The sequence below is a fragment of the Orycteropus afer genome, unplaced genomic scaffold (genome assembly GCF_000298275.1).
Source record: "Orycteropus afer afer isolate SDZICR_OR568_19922 unplaced genomic scaffold, OryAfe1.0 scaffold00001, whole genome shotgun sequence".
Classification (NCBI taxonomy): Eukaryota; Metazoa; Chordata; class Mammalia; order Tubulidentata; family Orycteropodidae; genus Orycteropus; species Orycteropus afer.
Window position 1 is genome coordinate 26,452,801 of NW_006921588.1, and position 10,332 is coordinate 26,463,132.

Below are 10,332 nucleotides of genomic sequence, written 5' to 3' on the forward strand. Positions count from 1 at the left end.
TATCCGCGAGGGTAGACCCAATAGACATGTTTATATTGTGTTGTTGACTATGACCATGCCTCTGGCTAGTTGATTGAATCAGGAATGGACATCTATTTTAAGCTGGACTAATGATATTTTTTTCCTGGGAATTTGGAATGGGTCCTGGGAGAGCTACTTAGTTTCTGCAATGACTTGAGTTAAAAATATGTAAATTCTGGAAATGTAGGGGTGGCCTTGCTTGGCTTTATGTATAGAGCAATAGTGAATGAATATAGGAAGCTAGAGAGAATAATAACTTAAGAGTGCAGAGAGAGACAGCGGTAAAGGCCTATGAGCAAGAGAGAGAGAAGGGGAGAGAACACTGATTCATGTATCCAACAATTATTTGAGTGCCTACTCTTTAAGCTAAGCACTCCCTAAATGCTGTTTAGATACTGGGGATACTGTGGTGTCAGGATGTTAATCTACCTCCCCAGGTGCTGCATCCTAGAGGGAAGAAGTCTCCCTAGGCTCTGGATAGTGGTTCTGATTCTTGGTCCTGACCCAGCTCTGTTTTATGCCCTGAGTTTCCATCTAACTTGTTCCTTCTATAATATCCCCCTTCCCCTATTATCCCTTAGCTAGTTTGAGTGAGGTCTCTATTACTTGTGCCAGAAGAATCTTGATCAAATACAAATTTGTGCGTTTTAATATTTTATATCATCTCCAAACCCAAATTAAAATCTATCCAGATGGTCCCAAGACTCCCACTCTGCTCTGCTTTAGGTCCCCAATGTGTGGATGGTGATGGATCTGGACAGCCAGAGCCAGTAGCCACTTGTGGCAGGTTTGCAACCAAGCAGGTCAATTACATTTATTTCACTATGTATTACAGATAGTGTGGATTCATTTAAAAGCCATTTTATGGAATGACTAATTGTTCATATTGCTTTTTAAAATTTTATTGTGGTAATATATATAACAGAAAAAATTGCCATTTTAACCATTTTTAAGTGTACAATTCAGTGGCATTAATTTCACTATGTTGTAAAATCATCACCATGATCTATTTTCAAAAGTTTTTGCTCACCCCAGACAGAAACTCCTTACGCAATAACTCCCCAACCTTCCTTCCCCTAGTCCCTGGTAACCATTAACAAACTTTCGTCTTTTGCGTTTTCCAATTCTAGATATTTTATATGAGTGGGAACATAAAATATTTGACGTTTTGTGTTTGACATTTTACTCAGCTTAATGTTTTAAAGGTTCATCCATTTCTCTTTATGATGGAAAATATACCATTGTACGATTATACCACATTTTGCATATCTATTCATCTATTGAGCTCTGATAGCGTAGTGCCTAAGGCACTTGACTGCTAACCAGAAGGCTGGTGGTTCAAACCCACTAGCCACTCCTCTGAAGGAAGATGGGGCAATCTACTTCTGTAGTGATACTGCCTCGGAAACCAAAGGAGGGGTCGCTATGAGTCGGGTCCGACTCGACTGCACATAACAACAACAACAACAAATTCATCTGTTGATGGACTCTGGTTGTTTCCACCTTCTGGCTATTGTGAATAGTGCTGTAATAAAAGTTTGTGTACGAGTATCTGCTTGAGTCCACTTTCAAATCTTTTGGGTATATAACTCCAAGGCCATGGAGTTGATTCTGACTCATAGTGACCCGTTTTGGGTTTCCAAGGCTGTAAATCTTTATAGAAGCATATTGTCCCATCTTTCTTCCACAGAGCAGCTGGTGGGTTCAAACCACCAGCCTCTTGGTTAGCAGCCAAATGCCTTAACTACTATACTACCAGAGCTCCTAGGAGTGGAATTTCTGGATCATATGGTAATTCTATGTTTAATTTTTTGAGGAACCACCAAAGAATTGTCTAAAAGGATTGCATCATTTTACATTTCTGCCAGCAATGGACAAGGGTTCCAGTTTTCTCCACATCTTCACCAATACTTTCTATTTTTCATTTAAATATAATTCTGATGACAGCCATCCTCGTGGGTGTGAAGTGACCTTATGTAGATTTTTAGTTCATTTTCTTTTCAATTTGTAAAGGAAATTTCTTCTCAAAAGCACAAAGAACCTCATCTACCATTTCCTCCTCCTCACTGTCTATCTGAGCTGTGTATCAATGCTGTCGTTAGTTGCTGTTGAGTTGATTCTGACTCATGGTACCTCATGTGTGCAGAGGGTTTCAAGTAATCAGATGCCCAGGTATGTTGTCCGAGGCTCCTCTGGTGTGTTCAAACCACCAAACTTTCAGCTAGTAGTTGACTGTTTAACGATTTGTGCAACTCATGCCTATCAGCATAGGCATTTTTATTGTAATCTATTATTATCCCAGAAAGACACAAAGGGGTGCAGATGAGTAATCCTCAGGCATGCTACTAGTTCATTAATGGGGTCTCGTTCCTCCTGTATGTTCTAATATCAAGACCAACACTTAGCTCAACAAAACCTATGTCCAGGAAGGTCTGTAAGGACTATGGTGATTAGATTAAGCTTGGAATGTGTAATTACTTCTTGAGCACATAATAAAATCAAGGTCATTATCCTCATAAATTGAATTTATGAAAATATATTTCATATAATGAAGTTTTTGCAAATTCCTCTATGCATACCTTCGCAACAACAGAAAAAATTTTTAAAACTAACCGACAGCTGATAAATCAATCATTCTTGTCTTCAGTTTAAAATTTTGTAGAAGAAACTGGAGTGTTGAAAGCTATAGTGAGCATATTTATAACCCTTAATCCCTGATATGTGGGAAGCATTAAACTTTCAGACAACTTTAAAGCTTTTTTTTTTTTTTTGGTGAGAATTGAATATAATTTTAGATTTTTCTAATGGCCCATTAAGTGTGCATTTTTCATTTTACTGATGATCAGCTGGTCAACTAGAGAAGATAATTATTCTTTTTAAAAACTCTGAATCAGAAATCACACATAGTTCAGGAATATCTATAAATTTTATGACTCCATTTCAGAAGTGTTCATATCATTAACAAACTTCTAAGGCAGAAGAAAAGGCTCCTCGCAAGTGGAATTTTGGGGTCATAGTAAAGCTGGATCTAAGAATGAGATTTTCCATTTTATTTCAAGGTTTTACTCTAGCATAGCTTCTCCTCTCAACCTCAAGAAATGAAAGTAGACTCGTAGTCTAATTTTTAAAGCTTTTTATTATGAAAATTTTCAAATATACATAAAAGGAGAATAAATAGAATAAGGAACTCTCATCATTTAACAGTTGTTTATATTTTTCCATATCTGCTTTACCAGTTTTATTTTTGCTGAAATATTGTTAAGAAAATCCCAATCATTGCGACTTCACCTCCAAATACTTCTATATGCATCTCTTTACCAATAAGGACACTTTCTTTTACAATCACAATACCTCTGTATTATATAAACAATAGCAATAATTTCTTGATAACAGTTAATACTCTATCCACATTCAGTTTTGGCTGATTGTCTTCCCAATTTTTCAATTGTTTTGTTCAAATCAGGATCCAAAATTGGTTCACCTGTCGTATTTGGTGGTTATGGCTTGTAAGGCTCTTTAAAGCTAAGTAGTTCTTGCCCTCTCCTTTTTAATTCATGTACACTGGCCTACAGAGACTAATTGTACTATAGAGTGGTCCATGTTCTGGTTTGTCTAATGTCTTCCTCATTATGTCTGTGAGTTTGTTCTTTTATTCTCTGTATTTTATTTAATTCTAAAGGCTGTGAGATATTTTGGGTGCAATATTTGAGTTTTGCTTTATATTGAATAACATCAGGAGGATAAAACTAACTCACTGCCATTGAGTTGGATCCAACTCATAGCGACCCCTCCTTGGGTTTCTGAGGCAGTATTACTATGGAATTAGATAGCCCAATCTTCCTTCTGAGGTGGTTCAAACCCATCAGCCTTCTGGTTAGCAGTCAAACGCCTCAGGCACTACGCCACCAGAAGGAGATATGTATATATATTTATATATGTGTGTGTCTATGTATGTATTCTAAGTTTGGTAATACCAAGATTGATCAGTGAGTTCAGCTGGTGACAGCCAGAACTACATATGTGTGTGTGTGTGTGTGTGTGTGTGTGTATAAAATCTGTGAGTTGATTTTTTTTTTCCCAAAAAAAATCTAGTTCTTCATCAGTGCTTCACTCTTAACATCTATTGATGATTATTATTGCTTGAATCAATTATTACATTATGGTTTACAAAATGATCATTTTATAGTTCTATCTATCTTTTCCTTATTAAATCTGAGCTGAAATTCCTTTAGATAGAAACTCTGAAATATAGTTCATTTAGTAAAAGCAGAATAAAGAAGTTTTTTCTTATTTATAAAATTTCAGAATAATTTAGCCCATTGTTTTTAAGCATTGGCTGTTAAAATTACTAATATAGAAGTTATGTATCATGTTGTTGCTATTGTTGTTATGTGCCATTTAGCTGGACCCCACTCATAGACACCCCTCCTTTGGTTTCCGAGGTGGTATCACTATGGAAGTAGATTGCCCAGTCTGACTTCCGAGGAGTGGCTGGGGGGTTTGAACCACCAGCCTTCTGGTTAGCAGTCAAGTGGCTTACACACCGCGCTACCAGAGCTCCTATAAGTCGTGTTAGTTGCTGTCAAGTTAATTCTGAGTCGTGGTGATCTTGTGTACAGCAGAGGTCCATGTTACCTGGTCCTGCTCCGTCTTCATGATCGTTGTTGTCTGAGTCCTGGGTTGTGGCTATTGTGTCAATCTATCTCATTGAGCATTTTTTTCATTTTTGCTGAGCTTCTACTTTATGAAACAAGAGGTTCTTTCCTAGAAATTGGTCTTTCCTGATGATGTGTCCAAAGTAAGCAAATCAAAGTCTTGCCATCCTCACTTTTAAGGAACATTTTTGGTTATATTTCTTCTAAGACTGATTTGTTCTTTCTTTTGACAGTTCACAGTGTATATTCACTACTTTTTGTCAACATCGTAGTTCAAATGCATTGATTCTTCTCTATCTTTCTTTCTCACTGTCAAACATTTTCATGCATATAAGATGATTGAAAAGACCATGGCTTGAGTCAGACACATCTTAGTTATCAAAATGACATCTTTGCTTTCGAAGACGAAAAAGTCTTTTGCAGCAGATTTGCCTAATGCCGTATGTTTGGTTTCTTGACTGCTGTTTCTATGAATGTTGATTGTTGGTCCATGTAGAGTGAAATCATTGACAACTTCAAATTTTTCTCCAGCTTAAATAATAGTTTTAATAATGATATTAAGGGTATGGTGAAATCTTCAATCTTTGGGCCAGAATTCAACATGTCAAGGGTGAACTCATGAAGACAATGTCTTCATGTAGTAATAGTTCGCTATTTCAGATATTTCACTTTGAAAGATAATTTAAATTAGGAAATATATTCAGTCATTAATCAGTGTCAATGTTACATAATAACAAAATAGTCTTATCCACTTATATCCGTTTCTAATGGCCTGTGTACCTGTGTAGAATGGCCTACTCATTCTGAAAAATTCTAAAGGTAAATTTCTAAGTTCATAATTTTGTTTTATTTTTTCTTCTTTCCTTTTCAATCACAAATTTAAAAAAATCCATTTCTGTACTTTAGAGTGTATACAATGCTCCTATAGTGAAGAGATACACAGCAGCCAAGGTGAGGTAGTGGAGGTGTGGAAATGAAGATCTTTTCAATTCTCTCTGCGACCCAACTTGTTCACAGTTTAAAGTATGTTCTCTAAACAGTGGACCACATGACATTCCACTATTTCAGATATTTCACTTTGAAACATAATTTAAATTAGGAAATGTATTCAGTTGTTAATCAGTATCAATGTTATATAATAACAAAATAGTCTTATCTACTTATATCCATTTCTAATGGCCTGTGTAGAGCAAGACTTTGGCATTTCCTCTTATACTCACTGTATTTTACTATATAGAATTGATTGGATAGTTTCTGGGTTTCCAAGAGTTGAATTTCAAGAGAAATAAATGATCCTTTTTTGAGCCCAGGATGTTGATCTGTCTCCACATACTTTGTTGACAATTGCCTTCTTAGCAGGTGACAGGTGTGACCTTTCAGGAAACCCTATCTTAGCAGGTGACAGGTATGACCTTTCAGGAAACCCTACCTTTTATCAAATTTACTAAAGAGCTCTGTGAGTATCTTAGCAGAGAGATTGCAGCAAACATCAAGGATGTCTATTTCCAAGGAGTATTATTTGCATTGGACATGATAGCTCAAGTTATTATGTGACCAGTTATACCATATTGTGTTCTAAGAAGCTTGAGGCAAAGCTTCTTCCTGAGTGCAGGGATAAGAACAGGAAGTCTTTAGGGGTATCTCATTTCTTTGGAATTATGCATAAGGTACATGTGTTCAGTCTGGGAAGACATTCCTTTCCTCTTGGAGCAGTCATGGAAGAAGATATGTTTTGTGGAATCAGAGCAGAATGTCAATGGGGAGGCAACTAATATCCTTGCTCTGTCTTAGTTTTTAAAAAAAAAAAAATTGTGGTGAAAATATACACACCAAAACATTCATCAATACAACTTCCACATTAACAAGTCAATGATATTGATTATATTGTTCATGTTGTGCTATCCTTATCACTACACTCTTCCAAAATACTCCCTCACCATTAACATAAACTCAATGCCACCCAAAGAAAAACTCTCCCTTTTTCTCTCCCTCCCACCCTTAGTAATCATTAGTAATTTTTAGTTTCTATATATTTGCAAAAGAAGCCGTGATGGTACAATGGTTACACTTGGCTGCTAACCGAAAGGTTGGTTGTTTGAATCCCCCCAGCCTCTCCATGAAAGAAAAGACCTGGTGATCTGTTGCCATAAAGATTATAGCCTACAAAATAGTATGAGGCAGTTCTGCTCTGTCACATGGGGTCACTATGAGTCTAAGTTGACTTGATGGCACCTGACAACAATATATTTGCTTACTTCATGCAAGCAGTTTTTGTTCTTTTGTGACTGACTTATTTCAGTCAGCATGTTTTCAAGGTCCATGTATGTTGTGGAATGCATTGTTGTTGTTGTTATGTGCCGTTGAGTCGGACCCAACTCATAGTGACCCCTCATGTTTCTGAGGCAGTATCACTACGGAAGTAGATTGCCCAACCTTCCTTCTGAGGAGTGGCTGGTGGGTTTGAACCACCAGTCTTCTTGTTAGCAGTCAAGTGCCTTAGGCACTACACTACCAGAGTTCCTGTGGCATGCATTAGAACTTCATTTCTCTTTATGGTTGCATAGTATCCGGTGTATATATGTATGTACCACATTTTATTTATCCATTCATCTGTTGATGGACATTTCAGGTGTTTTCACCCTTTGGCTATTGTGGAGAGTGCTGCAATGAAGATTGGGGTACAGTCACTCTCCTTTTTGTTCTTTTTGCAAATTTGATAGTTATACCACCCTCTCAGCTATGGCATTAATCCTTACTTTTATTAAAGGCAAAAGAGAAAGATGTCTTAGTTATGTTAGAAGCTTTTAAGAGCACTTAAGAGTTATAATCTCCATGGCAACATGGCAAAGTGAGAATAATAGTATTTTGTTGTATTAATAGAGTATATATTCTGGTGTAGACTGACTCCCAACTGGAGCCTAAGCCTAAGCCTAAGCCATGTGCACAAATGGGAATTTGATATGCCCAGGCATTTCTAATGCTACGCCACTGCCTCCCCAGCACTCTATTGTTGCTGGGGTCCCCCAGAGGAAAAGGGCACACTGCAGAAGTAGGATCTCCTGGGCCCCAGAATCAGAATGCCTGCATTTGAACACTAACTTCACCAGTGAAGGACTGTGTGACCTCTGGCAATTTTCCTCTTTTTATGTCAGATTCTTCATCTCTGTAGAGAGGATCATAAGTTGTTAGTAATTCTCATTTTCCCAAAGTCCTTAACAAAATTTTCTTTAAATATTCTTACTCAAATGCCCTGGTGGCACCTAGTTGCTAACAAAAAGGTCAGCATTTTGAACCCACAAGCTGTTCTGTTCATAAAAATGAGGCAGTCCGCTTCTGTAAAGATTTATAGCCTTGGAAACCCTATGGGGCAGTTGTACTCTGTCCTGTAGGGTCACTATGAGTTGAAACTGACTCAATAGCATTGGGTTTGGTTTTTATTTGGTTCTTATTCAAGGGACCTCCATTGTGCCTTGGGAAATTCATGAAAGAGTGGCATGGAGTCTGAACAATAGGTATGAGAGCTCTTCAAGGGGAGGGGAAACCTCAGGACACAGGGATTAGGTAAATAGGGTCTGGCTCCTTCCCACATGGGATTCTCTATCATCATCTGTGCAGGATCTGGGCTGGATTTAACTAAGGAAGCCTTGGATTTCCTGCCACTTTCAACCTACAACTAAATTGCTAATCAGAATACAAGATAGGCGTAATGGAAGCTTGTGCAAAGACCTAACTTAGAATAGTGTTAGGCTCTTCACAGAGCTTGTTTATTTAATTCTCACCACAGTTCTAAACAAGGTGGATATTATTATTCCCATTTTATGGATGATGAAACTGATGTTCAGGTAAATTATATAATTTACTCAAGGTCAGTAGCAGTAACCATGGTAGGTAATTATTGTTGTCTCACTTTATGGATAATGAAACTGACATTGAGGTAAATCATGTAATTTATTCAAGATCCATGGTGACTTTTTTAAGTGGTAAGGTCTTAAAAGTTGCATCACCATTTTTATTATATAAAAATCAAGGCTTTGTCCAGAGAATTGGTGTCATTTGACCGTGGTGTCATATAAGACAGTAGAACTACATTCTCCTTTACTGACTAAGGGGTATAGAAAGTCCTCTCTCCTCATTTCCTCTTGCAGATATCATGTAGTAGAGAAGAGAGAAAGGACAAAACGAGGGTAGAATGAGGAAGGAGGGCATTAGTTTCTAACAATATATCTAAGGAAAGAAATTCAGAAGCCTTCTGAGATGCAACTGGCAGGCACACCTTTGATCTGATATAGGAGACTTAAGCGGACACCAAATTGTGAACACATTGCCTTTCACATCTCATTTTCTCATTTACAAAATTAAGTAATTACATCCTGGTGGGAGAAAAAGCTGCAGCATTGAACATACAGTATGCAGTTGATGTCACTACAGGTAGCAGATTGAGTTTAACAAGCCATATGGGTTGTAATTGTCTAGTATGATTAATTCATAATGTTTGTTCATTTTATGCCTTATATTATGATTTGTTATTATTTCATTTAATTACAGTGCAAGTCCTTTTTCTAGGCATAATTTAGAACTCTTTGGGATTTTAACATTCCCCAAATAATAACACATGACATCCCAGTATTTCTGGACTTTATCTGGAACTTGTTTCTATCGGTGGAAGTTCCACAAAAGAGCAAAGTGAACTTGGGACAGATGGTGCATCTGTCCGTTGCAGAACTCCACACACAGCCTGAGGAAAACTTTATACTGAAGGTGGAAATAATGGCTTTCTGCTCAGTTTGTTGTAAATTCTAAATGGGGTGATTGAAGTCTGTAATGATCACTGTTGTTGGAGGCCTCTGGGCTTCAACATCTGGCGAATGCTTTTACTAGCTGACAGCCGTTAGCCTTGGCATTATGGCTGTGCTGTCCAGACCTTTTGTTTTAAGCAGACTGGGGATTATGCTAGAAGCAAGCCTCACTATTTCATGCATCAAGACCAAAAAAACAAAAACAAAAAATGAGCAACTTTATTTTCATGATTAATTTCACATTGGTAAGTTTAGTGAAAACAGAGCTGTTCCCATATTGTTATGGAAATGCTCCAGAATATTATGCTCAAAGCCTTAGATTTTTATTTTTAGCTCAAATCTTTGCCCCTGAGTTGATTCTGACTCATAGTGACCCTACAGGACAGAGTAGAACTGTCCCATATGGCTTGGAAGGCTGTAAATCTTTATGGAAGCCTACTACCACATCTTTCTCCCACGTTTTAGCTCAAGAGTTTAAATTAGTATTCTAAGCTCTACTTTCATTGCTATTCATAAGGTTTTCACTGGCAAATTCTTTGAGAAGTGAATGACTTGTTCCTTCTTCTAAGTCTGTCTTAGTCTGGAAGCTCCACTGAAACCTATCCACAATGAATAACCCTGCTGGCATTTGAAACACCAGTGGCGTTTCCAGCCTCACTGCAACATGCATGATAGAATTTTGCAAGACCAATGACTTATTCATTGCAAATACCTTTTTTCAACAATACAGATACTGGCTATACATGTGGACTTTGCCAGATGGAGTACACAGGAACAAGATTGACTATATCTGTGGCAGGAGGTGAGGGAAAAGCTCAGTATCTTCAGTCAAAACAAGGCCAGGAGCTGTTTGCGGAACA